The sequence below is a fragment of the Myotis yumanensis genome, unplaced genomic scaffold (assembly GCF_028538775.1).
Source record: "Myotis yumanensis isolate MYYU_CA2020_CCGP unplaced genomic scaffold, mMyoYum1.0.hap1 SCAF_5, whole genome shotgun sequence".
Taxonomy (NCBI): Eukaryota; Metazoa; Chordata; class Mammalia; order Chiroptera; family Vespertilionidae; genus Myotis; species Myotis yumanensis.
This window is the reverse complement of record NW_027223756.1, coordinates 7,264,101-7,284,842: the sequence shown is the minus strand read 5'-3', so window position 1 is coordinate 7,284,842 and position 20,742 is coordinate 7,264,101.

Below are 20,742 nucleotides of genomic sequence, written 5' to 3'. Positions count from 1 at the left end.
TGCACCTGGAAGGATGTTTTATTCATACATGTTAGAACTGAATCCACTTTGATCAATTTTGAAGAGAAAGAGCTAGAGAGATCTTGGCATTAAATTATGTATGGGCGAGGCTCCATCTTTTCCGAGGCCACGTGAGCCTCTGCTCGGCATTAGCTGAATGCATTTGTTCCCCCTGAGCACGGCCCGTTCTGCACCGTGGCTGCCCAATATTATGAGTCCTATCTAGTGGGAAGTTAGTTTCCTAATGAATGTGGACAAACGGGTGAACCTTGGCTCCCTTCTGTTTGCATTTGGGTGAGATGAGAGACGTGCCTCTCAATCCGATTCTCAAATAATAGATGAAAGTTTAGTCTCCTTCATTTGTCTTTGCTCTCCTTCCCCAATCTGGTACCCAGTAGTGGTGCCTAAGCAGGACCACTATTGGCCTTCTCAGAATCTCCATCAGCCCACCTCCCCTAGGGACAACTGAGGTCCTCCATCTCATCATCAAGTGCAAAAGCAGCTTCAAATTAGGCCTCTGCAAACCTACTCTGGGTTCCCCAATCCAATACTGCTCTTAAACAACTATAACATATACCATAGAGGTCAAGAGGGCAGACTAGGATGTAGTATTCCTTTTTACTAGCTGCGTGATGTTGAGCACATTAATTAGCCTCCATATCCTTGGTCTTTCTTCACCAGTAAAATAGGGATATTAATAGTATCTCCCTCAAAGGTTGTTGTAAAGGTTTAATGCATTAATACACATAGAACATTTAACAGATGTGAGCTTATTGCAAGTGCTGTGTGAGTCTTTGCTGTTATTAGTTGCCATTGATGCCAAACAGAATGGCAGATGAACTTGAAAGAAATCAATAACAAAGGAGAAAGTGTGTGACCTGGAAATCAGAGAGCTAAAGAGAGATTTGCCCCCAACAACTATGTTCAAATAGTTATTAAATAAATAATATGTGAATACATTTTCTGCATTTTTATTATATATACATACTAGAGGTCCGGTGCACGAAATCCGTTCACTCAGGGTGGAGTAGGTGGGGTCCCTCAGCCTGGCCTGCCCCCAGGGGATGTCTAACTGACTGCTTAGGCCTGCTTCTTGTGGGGAGCAGGCCTAAGACAGCAGTTGGACATCCTTAGTGATATTTCGCAGGCAGGAGATGCTCCCGCCACGCCACCACAGCTGGGCTCACCAGCCATGAGCCCGACTTCTGGCTGAGTGGTGCTCCCCCTGTGGGAGCATACTGTCCCCCAGGGGGCTGCTTCTGCATTGAGCGTCTGCCCCCTGGTGGTCAGTGCACATCATAGCGACTAGTCTTTCGGCAGTTTCGGTCAATTGCATATTAGCCTCTTATTATATAGGATTGTATTACATAATATCACATCATATATCATATTAAAACGTTAAACAAATTGAGATAAGGCACATGTTTCTTTTCACCCCCCCCCCCCCCCCATCTCTCCTAATCCTAGGGCCCTATCTCTCCACATAGGTACCCTTGTTGATGGTCTTGGTAATTTGGTGCATTTTGTCCAAGCATCTCTCTCTGTTCATTGTCAGTCATGTACATGCACCCAGATAACATATCTGGCTTGATTTTCTTTATATAAAATACACTGTATGCACCTGTCCATACTTTTTTTTTCATTGAGATATCTCATTAAACATATTAAAACAATATAAATTTTAGATCCTGCTTCATGAAATTCCATCACAGATCACAGATTATTTAGCCATTCCCTTTTTAAAAAAAATTCTTTATTGTTTAAAGTCTTACATATAGTATTACATATGTCTCCTTTCCCCCCCATTGACCTCTCCCCAGCCACCCCCAACACCCAACACAAGCCCTCATCCCCCTAGTGTCTGTGTCCATTGGTTAGACTTATATGCATGTATACAAGTCCTTTGGTTGATCTCTTACCCCTCTTCCCCTTCCCTGCCTTCCCACTGAGGTTTGGCAGTCTGATGCTTCTCTGTCTCTGTATCTATTTTTGTTCATCAGTTTATGTTGTTCATTATATTCCACAAAAGAGTGAGATCATGTGATATTTATCTTTCTCTGACTGGCTTATTTGTCTTTACTGCCCTTCCCCAATCTGGTACCTGGTAGTGGTGCCTAAGCAGGACCGCTATTGGCCTTCTCAGAATCTCCATCAGCCCACCTCCCCTAGGGACAACTGAGGTCCTCCATCTCATCATCAAGTGCAAAAGCAGCTTCAAATTAGGCCTCTGCAAACCTTACCATAATGTTCTCCAGGCCCATCCATGCTGTTGCGAATGGTAAAGAGTTCTCTCTTTTTTATAGCAGCATAGTATTCCATTGTGTAGATGTACCATTGTTTTTAAAAAATTATTTATTGTTTAAAGCAGTGGTTCTCAACCTTGGCTGCACATTCGAATCACCTGGGAATCTTTTTAAAATCCTGATTTCTGGGCCTCATTCTCCAGAAATTCTGTTTCTTTGTTACTAATGTTGTGGCCCCACCCCATAACAAAGAAACAGAATTTCTGGAGGATGAGGCCCAGAAATCAGGATTTTAAAAAGATTCCCAGTTATTCTAATGTGCAGCCAAGATTGAGAACCACTGGTTTAAAGTATTACATGAGTCTCCTCCCCCCCACCCATTGACCTCTCCCCCATTTCCCCTCCCACAAGCATAAGCCCTCACCCCCCACACTGTCTGTGTCCATTGATTTTGCTCATATGCATACATACAAGTCCTTTGGTTGATCTCTTACCCCCTCACCCCCCGCCTTCCCTCAGGTTGTACAGTCTGTTCAATGCTTCTGTCTCTGGTTCTATTTTTATTCATCAGTTTATGTTTTTCACTATATTCCACATATGAGTGAGATCATGTGATATTTAGCTTTCTCTGACTGGCTTATTTCGCTTAGCATAATGCTCTCTAGTTCCATCCATGCTGTTACAAATGGTAAGAATTCCTTCTTTTTTACAGCAGCGTAGAATTCCATTGTGTACATGTAATTTACCACAGTTTTCTGATCCACTCATCTGCTGATGGGCACTTAGGCTGTTTCCAAATCTTCGCTGTTGTAAACTGTGCTGCTATGAACATAGGGGTGCATATATCCTTTCTAATTGGTGTTTTTGTTTTCTTGGGATTTTTTGATTTGCATCTCTCAGATGATTAGTGACTTTGAGCATGTTTTCATGTGTTTTGGCCTTCTGTATGTCCTCTTTCAAAAAGTGTCTATTTAGGTCCTTTGCCCATTTTTTGATTGGATTGTTTATCTTCCTTTTGTTAAGTTGTATTAGTTCCCTGTAAATTTTGGAGATTAAACCCTATCGGAGATAACATTGGCAAATATGTTCTCCCATGCAGTGGGCTTTCTTGTTGTTTTGTTGATGGTTTCTTTTGCTGTGCAGAAGCTTTTTATTTTGATGTAGTCCCATTTGTTTATTATCTCCTTATTTTCCATTGTCCTAGGAGCTGTATCGGTAAAGATATTGCTACAACATATGTCTGCTATTTTGCTGTCTATGGAGTCTTCTAAGATTTTTATGGTTTCCCATCTTGCGTTTAAATCCTTTATCCATTTTGAATTTATTTTTGTGTAAGGTGTAAGTTGGTGTTATAGTTTCATTGTTTTGCAAGTATCTGTCCAATTTTCCTAGCACCATTTATTGAAGAGACTCTCTTGACTCCATTGTATGCTCTTCCCTCCTTTGTCAAATATTAATTGAGCATAATGGCTTTGGTTGATCTCTGAACCAGTTTTTTAATCCACTCATCTGCTGATGGACACTTAGGCTATTTCTTAATCTTAGCTATTGTAAATTGTGCTGCTATGAACATAGGGGTGCATATGTCCTTTCTAATTGGTGTTTCCGGTTTCTTGGGATTTATTCCTAGAAGTGGGATTACTGGGTCAAATGGGAGTTCATTTTTAACTTTTTGAGGAAACTCCATACTGTTTTCCACAGTGGCTGCACCAGTCTGCATTCCCACCAGCAGTGCAGGAGGGTTCCTTTTTCTCCGCATCCTCGCCAACACTTGTCGTTTGTTGATTTGTTGATGACAGCCATTCTGACAGGTGTGAGATGATCCGCATTGTTGTTTTGATTTACATCTCTCAGATGACTTAGTGACTTGGAGCATGTTTTCATATGTCTCTTGGCCTTCAGTACGTCCACTTTTGAAAAATGTCTATTTAAGTCATTTGCCCATTTTTTGATTGGATTGCTTATCTTCTTTTTGTTAAGATGTGTGAGTTCCCTGTAAATTTTGGAGATAAAGCCCTTATTGGATATGACATTGGCGGATACGTTCTCCCATGCATTAGGCTTTCTTGTTGTTTTGTTGATGGTTTCTTTTGCTGTGCAGAAGCTCTTTATTTTGATGTATTCCCATTTGTTTATTTTCTCCCTAGTTTCTATTGCCCTAGGGCCTGTATCAGTAAAGGTATTGCTACAACATATGCCTGCTATTTTGCTGCCTATGGATTCTTCTAAGAGTTTTATGGTTTCCCATCTTATGTTTAAGTCCTTTATCCATTTGAATTTATTTTTGTGTGTGGTGTAAGTTGATGATATACTTTCATTTTTTTGCATGAATCTGTCCAATTTTCTGAACACCATTTAATGAAGAAACTACCTTGATTCCATTGTATGCTCTTGCCTCCTTTGTCAAATATTAATTAAACATAATGGCTTGGGTCGATTTCTGGGTTCTCTGTTCTGTTCCATTTGCCTATATGTCTGTTCTTATGCCAGTACCAGGCAGTTTTGAGAACAGTGGCTTTGCGGTATAGCTTGATGTCTGGTACTGTGATCCTTCCAACTTTGTTCTTCTTTCTCAGGATTGTTGCGGCTACTCAGAGTCTTTTTTTTTTTGTCCCCATATGAATTTTTGGAAAGTTTGTTCTAGGCCTGTGAAACATGCTGTTGGTATTTTAATGGGGAGTGCATTGAGTCTATAGATTGCTTTGGATAGGATGGACATTTGAATGATGTTGATTCTACCAATCCATGAACATGGTATATTCTTCCATTTGTTTATGTCTCCCTCTATCTCTTTTTTCAACATCCTGTAGTTTTCCGAGTTCAGGTCTTTTACCTCTTTAGTTAAGTTTATTCCTAGATATCTTAATTTTTTTGTTGCAATGGTAAATGGGATTGTTTTTGTTTGTTTGTTTGTTTGTTTTTCTTTCTGTGAGTTCATTGTTGGTGTATAAAAAAGCCTTAGATTTCTGGGTGTTAATTTTGTATCCTGCTACATTGCCAAATTCATTTATTAAATCTAGTAGTTTTTTTATGGAGTCTTTAGGGTTTTCTATGTACAATATCAAATAATGACAGTTTTACTTCTTCTTTTCCAATTTGGATGCCTTTTATTTCTTTTTCTTGTGTGATGTCTATGGCTAGCACTTCTAGTACTGTGTCAAACAGGAGTGGTGAAAGCAGGTATTCCTGTCTTGTTCCTGTTCTTAGGGGAAATGGTGTTAGTTTTTGCCCATTGAGTATGATGTTGGCTGTAGGTTTGTTGAGGTATGATCCCTCTATTCCCACTTTGCTGAGAGTTTTTATCAGGAAAGAGTGTTGTTTTTGTCAAATGCTTTTTCTGCATCTATTGATATGATTATGTGGTTTTTATCTCTCGATTTGTTTATGTGATGTATCACATGTTTATTGATTTGTGAATATTATACCATCCTTGCATCGCATGGCCATTACCTTTTTATAGACACTTTTCTTCAACACTTTTTTAATGCAAATAATGCTGCAACACACATCCTCATTTCAGTGTAAGGTGTTTCTCTAAGTTCAATATCTCAGGAAATATACATTAATACACATGCCACAGTCCCTCCTAAGGAAGCTGTGCTGCATCAGTGTGACTCCCAGCTATGCACAAGGCTGTGGGTGTAGAGCTGTTCTGTGGGAGTCTATGATCCTAGAAATCAGGTGAACTTTCTGGTAGAAACTCTTCACCCATGTCCCGAAGGCTTCAGCCTCTGGTGATTTATCCTCCCCTCCCATTTTGCTTTTCAGAATCCTTGAGCTTGATCTGATTGTCCGAGATGAAGATGGAAATATCTTGGACCCTGATAACACCAGCGTCATCAGCTTTTTCCATGCACACCAGGAAGCAACTGAAAAATATCACAGAGCGTATCAAGGAAGAAATGGTGAGCTTTGTGAAACAGGCTTTGACCAAGATGGGCAGGCATTCAGTACGTCATAAACTTAAAATAATAGGCTAATTAACCAGACTATTTTCCCTATGGACAGAGATGATCAGTAACCACACACATTTTACTGTGGTTTTGTACTGGGATCTGTAATTCATTCTGTATCCATCCCATAGGTAGTTTAATGCCAGCAAATTTCCTGTTCTCATAGAACTTTATAGCCCAGAGAGGAGAAAAGAAGAAAGGCAGTGAAAAAGTAAATGAACAAATGGAACAATTAATTACAGGTGGTAGTAAGTTTCTAAAAGGCAATAAACTAGGGTTATGTGAATCAGTGAACCAGGAGCTATTTCAAAAGGTACCATGAAGAAAGGCTCTCTGAGCAGTGACATCTGAGATGACACTTGAATAAAGCGAAGGCATCAGGCCTGGGAAGAGCTAAGGACAAAGTGTTCTATGCAGAGAGAACAGCAAGTGCCAAGGCCCTGAGGTAGGACTGAGTTCTGAATGTTTGAGGAGTAGAAAGACCAGTATGGATGGAGTATGATGAGCAGTGTGAGAGTGTAGGCAACGCCTTGGAGAAGCCGGTAACAGGAGCCAGGTCTTATAGGACCTGAGGAGTCATGCTAAAGGGGCTAAGATGTTATTTCAAGTGTGGTAGGAAGCCAACAAAAGATTTCAAGGAAGCAATCTTTTCAAGGTTAACATCTGATTCATAATTAAAAATAATTTTAACCACAATATTTGAAAGCAACCTTATTTTTAGATTTATTGGGATAGAATTTTCACACAATAAAAATTAACTTATTTAAAACTAGTCTAATGAATCTTATTAATACATAGTGTTGGGTAAACTCCACCACAATCAAGATATAGAGTGGTTGCATTACCCTAAATGTTTCTTTGAGTTCCTTTATAGTCCATCCCCTTCTACATCTCCAAGCCCTAGGCAATTTCTAATTTGCTTTTCAAATCTTTATCAGATATCCATTTTGCAAAATGTTTCCACCCAGTCTATGCCTGGCCTTTTGATTTTCTTAAATGTGTCATTTCATAAGCAAATGTTTTTAGTTTTGATGAAGTTTCTTTAAGCAATTTTTTTCTTTTACAGTTTGTGCTTTTTATGACACTAATTTCATGAGGAAGGCTGGGTCAGTCAGTGGTGGGAAACCAAGATGGGAAAATCAAAGCCGAGAGAGATTAAAATCAAGGCAGTGTGAGAGTGTAGGCAAGTGACTTTGGCTCAGGTTGCAGAAACTTTGGGTTGTAGAGCTGAAAATACTGCTGAAATTTTCGGGCTCAAAACCTACGTGATTCTCAATATCCTGGACCATCTTTCTGTTGTTCTGAGTGGTGCTGGGCTAATTTTCTCTTTCTTCCTCTCACCTCTCAGTCAAAAGATCAGCCAGATTATGGATTGTCTTCCCAGATCTCCTCATCCCCTACCCACAGCCTCTATGTCTTTGTGAGAAATTTTGTGTGCAGAATTGGGGAAGACTCTGAGCTCTTCATGTCTCTGTATGACCCCAACAAGCAAGCCGTCATAAGGTAGGTGTGGTCAGTGTTGCCTGACTTCTCTGCATGTGGAAGCTGGAGTTGGCGGACCACAGAGCATCTTTTCTTTCCATCAGCACTTGTGCAGAAATTCCCACCCACAAGAGAAACTGAGCCTAACTGAGAATATGAAATAACTTTTTTTGTTTAGGGCATAGAAGTCAGGTGGAAGTATTTCTTACCACCATTTTTTTTTCCAGAGTTGGGTTATGGTTTTGTAAATAGTTCTGATTTCTGGAAGACAACCAGAAATAACAAGATTCAGAGAGGTAGTGTTGGATAGAATAGAAAGAACTACTTTAAAATGGGAATTGAGAATGAATGGTGCAAACTCTCTATCCTCCTTAGCAGCAGTGGCCTAAGAAAGAGTATGAGCTCTGGGTTCACATCCTGACATCCCCACTTATTCTTTCTCAACCTTGGGCAGGTTATTACTTTTTCTTCACTCTGGGTTTTCCATATGCACAATGTGAATGCCAACCTCACAGGGTCATTTTTTTTCAAGCTTTTAATGAGAAAAAAAATCACATGAAGCCCAGGGCTGGCAAATTCTACCCGGGCTCCAAGCGGGAGTGGCTGTGATTATTACTACTTTAATGAACTGTTCTTGAGAATGAAGGAAATGAGGGAAGTTCTAGGTGCCTCAGCTCAAGGAGGGAAAAGCACCTTTGGGAATCTCCAGGGAAAGACTTTGGCCCTCACTTCTGTCCCCCTGGCCTCTGCTTCTGGCTCAGACCATACTTCCTCCCAGGTGACCACTGACTATGGCCCCCAACAGGATTAGGGCCAACACATGGTCCTATATTGGAGGTCCTGGTTTATGCATTAGAATAGAGCTGGAGCATGATCTGCTTTTATGGAGAAAATGATGTCTTTCTAGCTTTGATGCCATGACAATGAAATGAGTGCAGGGCTGGTGAATGTGGGGCTTTAGAAAATGATGGCTCTCTTGGAGACACTTGTGAAACATAGAGGGGACTGTCCATCTCAGAAGGCTGAGCTGAGGCCTGTACATGATCTCATTCAATTTCATTACTCTGTGCCACTTGGGTGAGAACATGAGGCTCAAGGAAGCCACATGACTTTCCCAAAGTCACATGTCTTTATAAGTGGCAGAGCTGGGATTTCTACCTGGGTCCATCTGGCTCCAAAGGCAAGGGGGTCCCCAATTTAGCCTGTCACCAAGGCACTTTTCCCTAGGAGTAACATCAGATACCTGAATGGTTTTCACCAGGGTGTCATTTATGGTGGAAAGTTACTCTTTATAGCAAACCAAATCCCTAATATTAGAGAGCCAGCCCAGTTCACCTGGCTAGGCCTCAGTAGACACTGCAAACACGTCTTCCTGCTCCCTGAGAACCTGCCTTGGAAGGTGTCTGTGTGGCAGTCTCCTTGCTGCTCCTGTCCGTTGCTCCCAAGGCACCCGTGACAAATATCCTGAAAGCACTAACAGGACCCCCCCTGCCTCTTAGAAAACATGAGGACTCGTCATGACTGAATTGGCAAGGGTGCCTGGCCTGCTGGCCCAAGTGATGGATGGCCTGAACCTGTTCTGGGGAGAGAGGCAATGGATCAGCAAGATGGCAGCCCTGTTCCCTGATGTGTCACAGCGATGATGTGCTTGCTGGGGCGTGCCTGAGAGATGCCTCTGAGCATGCCGAGACACAGGGCAGCCTTCAGGGGAGTGAGGGATGGTGAGGAGCAGGACAAAATGGGCAGAAGCAAAAAAGTAGAAAGCAAAGAAAGAAGGGAAGAGGCATGATACAGAAAAATGAGGGGGAACTTGGATGCCTTACTGGTGTCAGACTGCCTCTGCCCTTGCCCTAAGAAACCGATCTCCGCTCTTGCCTGCCCTAATCAGGGTTGACAGACAATGAGCCACAGGCTAGTTAAGGCATCCTCAGTGTGGCCCAGATGTGACTGGGGAGAATTTGGCTGAGACTGACCATCCAGTGTTGGGATGAGTCATGGTCAGATTCCAGTGGGTGTCTGAAGAAATCTGGTTTGGGAGATTGAAGGTAAATTTTTGTAGAAAAAAAAAAAAAAGCAGCCCAGGCATTGGGCCAGTACAAGGCTAATTTCTAAAAAAAGCTTGAGGAGGAGTTGGAATGGTCCTCACCCTTCCTCTGAGGAGGGTGCCACATGGAGGAGGCCTCACCTGTCTTAGTGCCGGGTGGGCCTTCCCAATTTAGCCTCAGGTCTTCCTGAGCAAGGATGGATGGGGCCCGCTCAGCCCTCTAAATTGCTTTCCTTATTTATGATTCTATTTCCCCTGGAAGAAAATTGCGAGGCCCTGCTGTTTCGACCTAGCAGGGTGGTTCTCGATGGGGCTTGCTACCTGTAATGAAAGGTTCTGGGTGATACCCACGTATTTCACCATGACGGGTCAGAACTAACCAATGGGAATTCACTTAAAAATTGGGGAGGGGGAAATAAAGTCTTCCTGGTTAGTTTGCTGCAAATTTCACTAAAATTTTAAAATCTTACTGAAAAAAAAATAATAAGGTGCATTTAACTTGATTGAGTTTTAACCATTGGTTAATCCAAAGCTGTGTTCATTTGTCAGCAGTTCCATTTCCCCCTTGAACTTTGCTTGGATTACTCTCATTAATCTTCTAGGGGTGAGTGGGGAGAGAGAAGCCAGAAGTCAGATAGAACAAATCTCTAAAAAAGAAAGCAATTGCTTAACTTTGCTGAATTCTCATTATGTCTTCTTGGGGTGACTTGATTTCTGAGCTTTATTTTGCTTCTTACTAATTCAAGATAAGCATTTATTTAGCACCTACTGTATACTCCTGGATGGCACAGAAACCTACTGCCTCACCTGGGCAAACTCTACTTGACTTCTCCTCAGTTAAAGAGGTGCTAGACTCTCTCTTTTTAGCACAGCTGGACGGACCATGATAAACTGCACAAGGTGGTGTGTGGCTTGAAGATGTGAAAGAATTAATGATTGTATGTCAGAACCATGTGACTGCCTCTCATAAAACCCTTAAATGGGATTTAGTTAGCCACGGGATCAAGCCAAAATTCTTGAATGGCCTTCAAGGCCTACATGGTCTGGCCTCTCTCTCGAATTTCTCTCTTTCCCTGGGATCTGTTTCTAGATGTATATGTTTCATTCTGCTTCAGGTTGCTTGTACTCATGTTTGCTTTGCCGGAAAAATTTCCCTTTCCCACTCTTTTCTTGACCAACTTTATTTGCATGTCTCATCAAAGACTTCCTTGACCTCTCAAACTAGGCCATGCTCTCCTGATTCACATTCTCACAGCATCCTGAACAGTTCTCTTAGGGCACAATCGCATGTAAATAGCTGTTAGGACCCCATTTAAATAGTTACTTAAGCGTATCTCAGATAATGGCTAAGGCCCTCAGTGGTCCATCACAGTGTGATGTTCCATTCAAGGAAACAGTCCTACATCACAGGGATAATTTAAAATAATTAAAATCTTTACTCAGTCTTAAAAGGGGAGTGGAATGGAAAGGGTGAATACATTCTTTTTTTGGGGCGGGGGAATACAATAAAAATGGACATTTTATTTATTGCAAAGCAGCTCAATTGTAATATTGTGATAAAGCACAGCAGTGAAAACAGCTGAATACATTCGTAATGTCCAGCAAATTTCACTAAAAGAACTTCCCCCTCATTTCTGCCCCTCAGTAACCCCACAGAAAATGCAGCTGCTCTTCCAAGAATATTAGGCAGCTGGGCCAGAATTTGCTTAGCAGCTGTGGGAGGAAAAGAGGTCTTGAATACACACATTAGTACTTCTCTGCCCCTGCAAGTCCAACATCTGTCTCCCTGATGGGACCGTCGTCTTCTACAGGGAGAGACCACGTCTGTCTCCAACACTGCGGTGTCCCCAGCAGCCAGCCTGGTGTGGCGCGCAAAGCAGTGGCTCGGCGAATATTTTGAGGGAACCCGTGTTGAGCCCCTGGCAGTAATGGGTTGCCACTTCTCTTCCCACAGTGAGAACTACCTGGTGCGATGGGGCAGCAAGGGCTTCCCGAAGGAGGTCGAGATGCTCAACAACCTGAAGGTGGTCTTCACGGTGGGTGTGCACTGTTTCTCATTCCACGTTCCACACGCCCAGGGACACGATCCTGAGAATGAGGCTGAGCAGTTGGCCCGGAGGGAGCGCGGCCTCGGTGCAGAGCTGTGTTCCATGCTTTCTGCAGAGCTTCAGAGCCGGGGAAGGGCACTGTGTGCCCCGTGGAAGCTGTGGGGAAGGTGGATCCTCCCCTTCTCCCTCTCTCGTCCTCCCTCCCGGTCTCTTTCTCACTCAGCTGTACAGAGAACACATGCAGAGTGCTAGGTACCATCTGGGTGAACTGGGTACAGCAGCTGTGCTGGCTTTCCGGTTCATTCATGGTTAACCTGATTTCCTTTCTTTGGTTCCAAACTAAAAACCTGTCTCAAATATATCAAGAAAAAGATAAAGACCTTCCTAGATCATTAACTGGCTTGGTAATCTGGATATTCTGAACATAATGAAGTCATGCATGACTGAAGATGTTACCGGCCATCCTTTTAAAAACCAGTGCTCATCGGGCAAGACATATGTAGAAATGCTGAAATCAGTTGCCATTTGGATGACCTGTTTTTGAGAGTGAACAGGCTGTTTGGCTTTGGAAAGGAGAACCAGTGGGAAGAAGGAGATAAGGGCTATTTCCAGCAGAGTCCCCTCCCTTGTCCTGTTTCCATGAGGTTGTGTCAAGGGTGTGATCTTAAAACACCTAAGGATATCGGTGTTGTCTGAAAGCTCCTTTGAGGCAAAGAACATTTATGACGTTTTTCACTATGTTGCCTGTGTTAGCAAGGGACGTTATAGAGGAGAAGCCAGGGAGGGATTTGGGCGCTGGCCATCCTCATGGGTTTGATCCAGGAATATCGAACACGCTGGATTAACCTACCTGGCTCTACAATAATTTTCCAGTTCCAACCCATTAAACGTGATGTCTTATGTGATGTCACTATGAGACAGGAGTGCAGCTGATATCTTTTGTTTGTTGTTTCCTAAAAAAAACAAATGGGCCAGAGGAATAAGATCATAGGTCCTAATTGCTTAGACAAAGTTATAAAAATGTGCCTCAGTCCTGTTTATCTATTATTAGTTCAAAGGAGGAGCCTATTTATTTTCTTGATAAATAGGAGAGTCCCGTGGGGCTTCCTGATTAAACCAGGAGACAGATGTTTCATGAGAGGGAGAGGGACAGGGAATCAATCAGTGGTTCATTTCTCAGAGAACCAACTCATGATGTAAACACTCGGAAAAGGGCATCGGTCAATTTGTGTCGCTCAGTATTAGGGCGAATGGGATCCTGCCTTTGTGGAATTCTGCCTGTACCACCAACTCTTCCTCCCACAGCAAATGAACCTGAGAACGTTGGTTGACTGGTTCAAAAGGCTGACACCTCCCTCTCTTGAGATGATGGGAGTCTTCATTTCGGGGCAAGCAAGGTCATGGTGCTCTAGCTTCTTTCTTTTTTAATCCTTACCCAAGGATATATTTTTCATTGATTTTTTTTTTTTTTTTTTAGAGAGTGTGGAGGGGAGGGAGTAGGGGGAGAGAGAGAAAGAGAGAAACATCGATGTGAGAGAGACATATCCATTGGTTGCCTCTTGCAGGCACTTCTACTGGAGCTGGGTCTCAAGCCTGCAACCAAGGTCCATGCCCTTGACCAGAAATCAAACCCGAGACCCTTGGGCCCTCAGGCTTGTGCCCTAACTACCAGCCAGGGCTCTAGCTTCTCATTGATTCAAGGGCTATTTAGTGAGTATCTACTGTGTGTAAGGACTGTGCTAGTTGTTGGGGACCCAGCCCTGAGTAAGCTGATAGGCCCCTGCTCTTGTGATGTGATGGGAATAATTCAGAATATAAGTAAGTAAACAAGCAAGCAAGCAAGCAAACCAACAAGAGAAATGTCAGAAGCAATCTATGCAACGGAGATAATTCAAACAGGGTGACGTGATGGTGTTTGACCGGGAGTTACTTTCAGTTGGGCATCTAGGTGATGTTTAAGTTAGAGATGAGATAAAACTTGGCAGGCATGTGTCTCGCTGCCCTTATTTATCTTGTCCTGGATGTTAGTTCTTTCTAGTTCCCTCTTTGGGGGCAGAGCTTGAGGAGCTGGCACGTGGGTTGGGCCGATGGTGGAATTCTCCTCTGTCTGCTTTACAAGCATTTGCCTCCACCCCCCCCCCCCCATCCCCCCACCCCCCGCCCCCGCCCCGCTTCCCCTTGGCCTCTTAGAAGGAGAAACTGAACTAATAAGACATGTAGGCATAGACCATGAGGTTCCCTAAGACCTTGCCCAGTTTTGGGGTCACTGCCAACACGTGGGAAACAAGACTGAACAATAATTATTAAATCAGGTGACATGGGTTTTTTAAATTGTTTTATTGCTTAAAGTGTTACAAAGAGTATTACATATGTCTCCTTTTTTTTTTTTTTTGGTGACATGGGTTTTAAGTTTCATTGCCCTGTTTCAGCTTCCCCGACACATCTGAGTTTCTCAGGCCAAAGTAAAGGGGAGACACCACAGATTGTAACAGTTCTGAGTGAGGGTTGCCCGTTTGTTTACATGCCCTTAGAGAATAAGCTGTGCTCAGGCCTTTTGCTGTGCTTGCATCGCATATCAAGATTCTCTAGTGCCAAGGGTCTCTGATGAGACAGCTCTTAGAAATCTGGGGCTTTCCTTCGTTTGTTTGAGTGAAGGGAAGAGGGGGTAGAATGGAGGCTTATCTAATACAGTGGTTCTCAACCTTCTGGCCCTTTAAATACAGTTCCTCATGTTGTGACCCAACCATAAAATTATTTTCATTGCTACTTCATAACTGTAATGTTGCTACTGTTATGAATCATAATGTAAATATCTGATATGCAGGATGGTCTTAGGTGACCCCTGTGAAAGGTTCGTTCGACCACCAAAGGGGTCGCGACCCACAAGTTGAGAACCGCTGCTGTAGTGCATTAGTTGCCAGAGCTGCCATTACAAAGGACAGACAGGATGGCTTAAATAACAGAAACTTATTTTCTCAGCTCTGGAGGCTGGAAGTCCAAGATCAAGATGTGTGCAGGGTTGATTCCTTTGGAGGCCTCTCTCCTTGCTTGCAGATGGCCATCTACTCCCTGTGTCCTAATCTCCTCTTCTTAGAAGGACATATTGGATTAGGGCCCACCCTAATAACCTCAGATTAGCGTAATCACCTCTTTTTTATTTAAGTACTAATTTTTAAAATTAAATTTATTAGGGTGAATTAATCATCTGTTTCCAAACACAGTCATGTTCTGGGTATTGTGGGCTTAGGACTCTAACATATGAAATGGGGGAGGGGGTAATAATTTAGCCCTAACATCTAGAAGAAACCGTTGAGGTGCCGGGGCCTCTGTAGCTCTGAAAGATACCAATTCAAAGCTTTGAAAAATCACATTGGAAGAAGAGAAGTAATTAGGAATGAAGGTCATTATAAATGAAGCAAGACTTGAGCCTTTGAGGATGGAAAGGCTTTGGCTCTATAGAGGAATAAGCCATAAGCATTTGAGGCGGTGGTGCGGACGGGGGGCTTAGGAAGAAAGATCCAGGGTTGAAAGCAAGCATTGTGTGTTTGTGGAGCAATAAAGAAATCTTTGTGACAAAAATAGAGTACTTACCTGCAGAGAATAGTGGGGAATCGGTTGGATAGGCCGGCTGGAAACATATTATGTCTAGGACTTTTCGTGTCAGCCAGGGAAGATTAGCACTAATAGGGTAGGACCTAGGGAGCTGTTAACAGTGTTGAAGGGAGAGAAATGAAATAATAGATGTGGCTTCTAAATCTGGGCTTGTAGGGGATTTCAGGGTGGACTGGAGAAAGGGGTCAGGCAGGCCAGGGAAGAGGCTGTCCAACCATCTGGACGTGAGATAATTGGGATCTCAACCTCAGTCGCCTATGGGGCAAGGCAGGGAATGCCAATGAGTGTAGGGTCATCCTCAGGCTGAAAGCCTCCTCCTTCCCTCTTTCCCTCCCTCCCTGCCCAGCCTGGAGGCTTTGGGGAATGAGAACGCAGATGTCCATGCCTCCAGCTGGTGCAAGGACACGCCCTGTATAGGTCAGCTTTCTGCAGAGAAACTGAACCAATAGGACCTATGGGCAGATAGATGAATTTTAAGGATTTGGCTCACCCATTATGGGGGCTGACAAATTTGAAATCTGCAAGTCTGACCAGCCGGCTGGGAACTCAGGCAGGATTTCTACTTCTCTGGGAAACGTCAGTTTTTGTTCTTAAGGGCTTCAACTGATTAGATGAGACCTAAGTACGTTATGGAAGGTAATCTTTGTTACCTAAAGTCAACTGTTGGTAGCAGCTAAACAGACATACAAAATTCTGTCACAGTCAATGTCTACACTAGTGTTCGACCTGGCAACTAGGCACCATAGCCTAGCCACGTGGATGCATTACATTTAGTCATCACGGCCTCCAAGCAGAAAGGGTGGACCACGTTGGGGACATATCATGGTCCCAGAGACTTTGTACCCTCCCTCATTTTCCTCCTCCACCAGCCACAGTGAGAGGCTGGGGATGGCTGCTTTGCCCGAGCCCTGGCTCCGATGTGAGTTGGCAGGCTATACCTAGTGCATGTGCCTGCATGCGGCTTAGCTTGGAGGACAAGCAGCTATTTCCTAGTTAGGCCTTGCCCAGGGTTCTCTGCTCTGATGCCAACAACGTCCCTTGATGTTCCTTCTCCAGCTGACTCCAGCTGGAAGGGGGTCCCAGGATCACTGGAGCTTTTAGTTTTGAGCCCATCAGTCAGATGCTGAGGTGATCCAGGTGGGGTTTCCTCTTGCATGCCAGTGTGATGGTGAGAAGATGTATTGTGGAAGTTAGGCGTATGGACTTTGGAGTGAGAGCGACTGGACAGTGTCTCCAAGGACTAAGGGCATGAGCTTGGGGAAGCTCCTTATCTTCTTTGTGTCTCAGTTCCCCCATCTATAAAATGGGAGTGCAATAATAGCATCTACTTCTGAAAATTGTCAAGGATCAGTTAAGAGGATGACATGCGACATTTAGCACGTGCATGCGACACTGGTGTGGGTGATTTGGTCTCCTTCTTCTGGACACCGAGTGAGTGCACACCCCTGTCCCCCCTGAAGGTGGCGTGCTCACACACCTCGCTTTCGCCAATGAAATGAAGGCTGAAGTGGTGTGCATCTGTCCTGGTGGAAGCTTTAATGCCAGTACGTGATTTGCCATGTTTCCTTCCCTCTGCTGAGGGGTGGGAGCACCTTCGTGATGAGGTCATCCATCAGCCAGGGGCCCGGAGTGAAGAAGTGAGCGGAGCGGAGGCCCACGCATCTGCAGTGGACCTATTGCTGGAGCCAGAAGGAAACTTCTGTTGTGTTATAAGCTCTGAGATATTGGGGTTATTTGGTGTCACGACAACCCAACCCTGAGTGATATACATACATTAGGTGTCAGGAAATGGGAACTTAGGGTTTCCCCCTCTTCCTTTTGCCTTTTTCTTGAGAGGTGCTTAGCAATGATGAAATGGATAGAGTCATTTGTAGCAAATGCTGTTTTGGGGGGCCACCAGCTAGCATACAGGGAATCCTGTCTGTATAGCCGATATTATACCTCTAGACTTCTCTTCCTGTCAGATTGAGGTGGACCGGGCACCAGAGTTCTGTCACCCAGTTTCCTTCCCAACACTCACCTTTCTCATCTGTGAAATGGGTGTGCTAGCTTGGTTTTCTGCCTTTACCAGGACCAGTTGTATGATTATTCCACGAATACTAAGTGCTAAACTGGACCTCAAGGACTTACTGTTACTTGGTTTCCCTTTCTACTTTTTCCCATTAGGCCCATGATGTGTAATTGTTCTCATTTCCTGCCCCACAGGATCTTGGAAACAAAGACCTCAACAGGGATAAAATTTACTTGATTTGTCAAATAGTCTGAGTTGGGAAGATGGATCTGAAGGACACTAATACGAAGAAGTGCACACAGAGACTGAGGCGGCCCTTTGGGGTGGCAGGTAATGACACACGACACGCCATTAACTCTCACTGGAGTGCACATTGTATGTGGCTGTGTTTTAGGGGGATTCTCTCCCCTCTCCTCTTTGACCTCTCCCCCCCCCACACTTGAAAAAAATGTTAGACAGCCCCTCATACTTACATTTCTGGTGGCTAAATAAAAGGTATTAGTGACTAAGTCCAGGTTTATGATGAAGGCAATGATAATGGGATCCTCGTTTCTGGAGCAGAGCGTTGGGAGCAGGGCGCAGTCTGAGCAGTAAGCGCCTGGGCTCCCCAGCAAAGAGAAAAAGGAAGAACACCACGGGTGGGATCTAATTATAAAGAGCAAATCATTGAAAAACAACAACTCAGGACGGGAAATGCAGTTACACGGAGTGAATCACCCACCACCTGTGTGATTGCAGGTGGGAGTGGGTGATTGGAGAGTCCGTGTGACCCCGGAGGCTGCCGAGAACAAGGTCCCTTTCCCACCGTCCCCAGCCTTTGCTCTCTCGGGTCCCAGACTTCAGTATTCTTGTCCCACTTGTGTGGTTTTTGTTATATTTGACTATCACTTGTACTATTATTTACCTAACGTATTTCCTTTTAATTAGCCCACTTTATTATAACTAAAGCATATTTTTTTTCTTAAAAGGCAATTTAAATACCTGTGGAAACAGTAATTGGATATGCTATTTCTTTTGATTAGAATATAAATTTCTAATTATGTACCATTTATAATCTCTGTGTACCACATTTAAACCGAGGGTTTCTGGTTCCTCACTTCCAAATACTCTGATCTTCAGTAATCACAAACCAACCAGCTCTCAGCTTGTCCCCTACACTGCTTGCAGAGTGGTGGAGTGGAACAAGTTAGCTTATTCTAAACTGTTGTTGTTTTTTTAACCTGGCAGTGTTGCTAGCTAACTAGTTGATTTTGGGCAAGCATTTTCCCTAGTTTCACCATCTGATAAACGAGAGACTTGGATCTGGTTGGTGCATGATCTGCTTTAAAATGCTCTGATTTTATGTGAGGGGGTGAGGAAAGGCCCCTCACCCTTGACATCACTGTGTTCCTGCTAAGGCATGAGGGACCTTCCACTTCACCTCAAAATGTGCCTTTGCCCTCTGCTGTGGCCTGACTGCTCTTTGAGTTTCAGGTGACAGCATTCTGGTATAACTGAAAGGTTCAGAGATAGATTGCTTTAGGCATAGCTGGATCCAGGAACTCAAATGAACTGACATCTCTCTATCTCTTGGCTCCCATGTCCTCTTATTCCGAAGATGGCTTTCCAATTAGTTTCCAAAATGTTGGCTAGTGTTCCAAGCTTGCATCCTACCAGGTTAGCAATCCAGGGGCAAGAGGCACCTCTTCCCCATTATTTTCAGCAGAAATCCCAGGAGCTTAAACACAGTCCTGTGGTCATCCCCAGAGTATCTACCCTGACCAGGGGTGTGTGGTCCGCTGATCGCCCAGTTCATACCAACAACTCTGGAGCCAGAGGGAGATTGCTCCACCCAAACCCTGCTCACAGAGAATGGACCATGGGGGTGTATTAATCGGAGAGAGTAGATGTTGGCCTGGTTCAAATAACACTTCCTCGCCTTTTCTCGGCTCCTTAACTCACATCTTCAGCTAGATTTAGTCACTGATTAATTATTACTCAAGAAATTTTAGGGGCTCCCTGCCTAGGGCCTGCTGTGTTGGGGGTATGTCATGTTACTAGGATTTTCGCTCTACCTGACCAGCTTTTTTTAGTGCCTCCCTTCACCCCCATCGTTTCTATATCCCTGCTCCAATGCCGGAGCTCTTCACCTTGGTTTTGTAGACCTTTAGTGGCTGAGTTAAGAAATTTCTGAGGATCCAGGACCCCTCTGGAATCACAGGGTTCAGAGCTCCGACAGTTATGTGTCTGTGCTGTGAGCATGTTTATGAAAAGAGGGTGAATAGATCTCATTTGGTTCTCAGATCCCATAGCGAGTCACCACTCTCGGGTTTTGTAGGCACAGTAGACGTGCAATACATACACGTCAAATCCAAAACCAAGTGCTTCATTCCACAGTCACTACCCTGACCCTTTCTTCTTGGCTCTGCTAACCCACATTCTCCCGGATGGTTCCGTGGCTTGCTGATGCCCAGCCTCCTTTGCCCAGCAGTTGGCCAGGTGCTACATGTTATGAACAAGTCTGTGTATTGTCTGACGCTGGCTTGCCCTCTTAGACTTTCCTGCCCCAGCCTTCTGCCCTACAGTCTCATCCCTTTGTCATCCCTTCCTGGGTGTAGGAGGACTTACACTGTTCATTTCTCTGCTTTTTCTAGTTACGGATATAACAGACATCGTCAAGGGGAAAGCAGAGAGTGATGAAGAGAAGCAGCACTTCATTCCTTTCCACCCGTGAGAGATTTCCCATTTATCTCCCTTCTCTTAAGCCACACCCTTTTGTGTTGGGGACCGCATGAGGGCCTCCTGTGAGTGTTTGTGCTCTTTTTCTTTGCAGGGTGACAGCTGAGAATGACTTCCTGCACAGTCTGTTGGGCAATGTCACGACCTGCAAGGGAGACAGCGGAGGGCAAGGTACAGTGCCAATTCGCCAAGTGGACTGGGCCTGTCTCTGGCTTGGTAGCCTCTGATTCTTCAACAAACAGGTCCAAAATCTGAGCCTTGAGAAAGACAGCCTTCCTTCCAGACAGACCACTGCGAAGAATGGGGGCGTGTGACCCACAGAAATGGAAACCACATCTCCTGAGGCTGGGAGGCATGTCCTAGTGCCCATAGGAAGAGAGGGACTCCTATGTCCTGGCTACCTCCTATATGCCAGGCACTTGCACATGTTTCCTTATCTTATCTAGTCCTTCCCACAGTTCTGTGAGGTACATGGTATCATGCCCTTTATGAAGGCTGGGCTCAGAGAGGCGGGGCCATTTGACAGGCATTGATGTTGCTAGAAGTAACCAGTGGGATTCAGACCTAGAGATGCCTGGTTGCTGATGTCTGCTTCCAGATGTTTGCTTCCAGTGTTCTCCTTCAGAAGGAG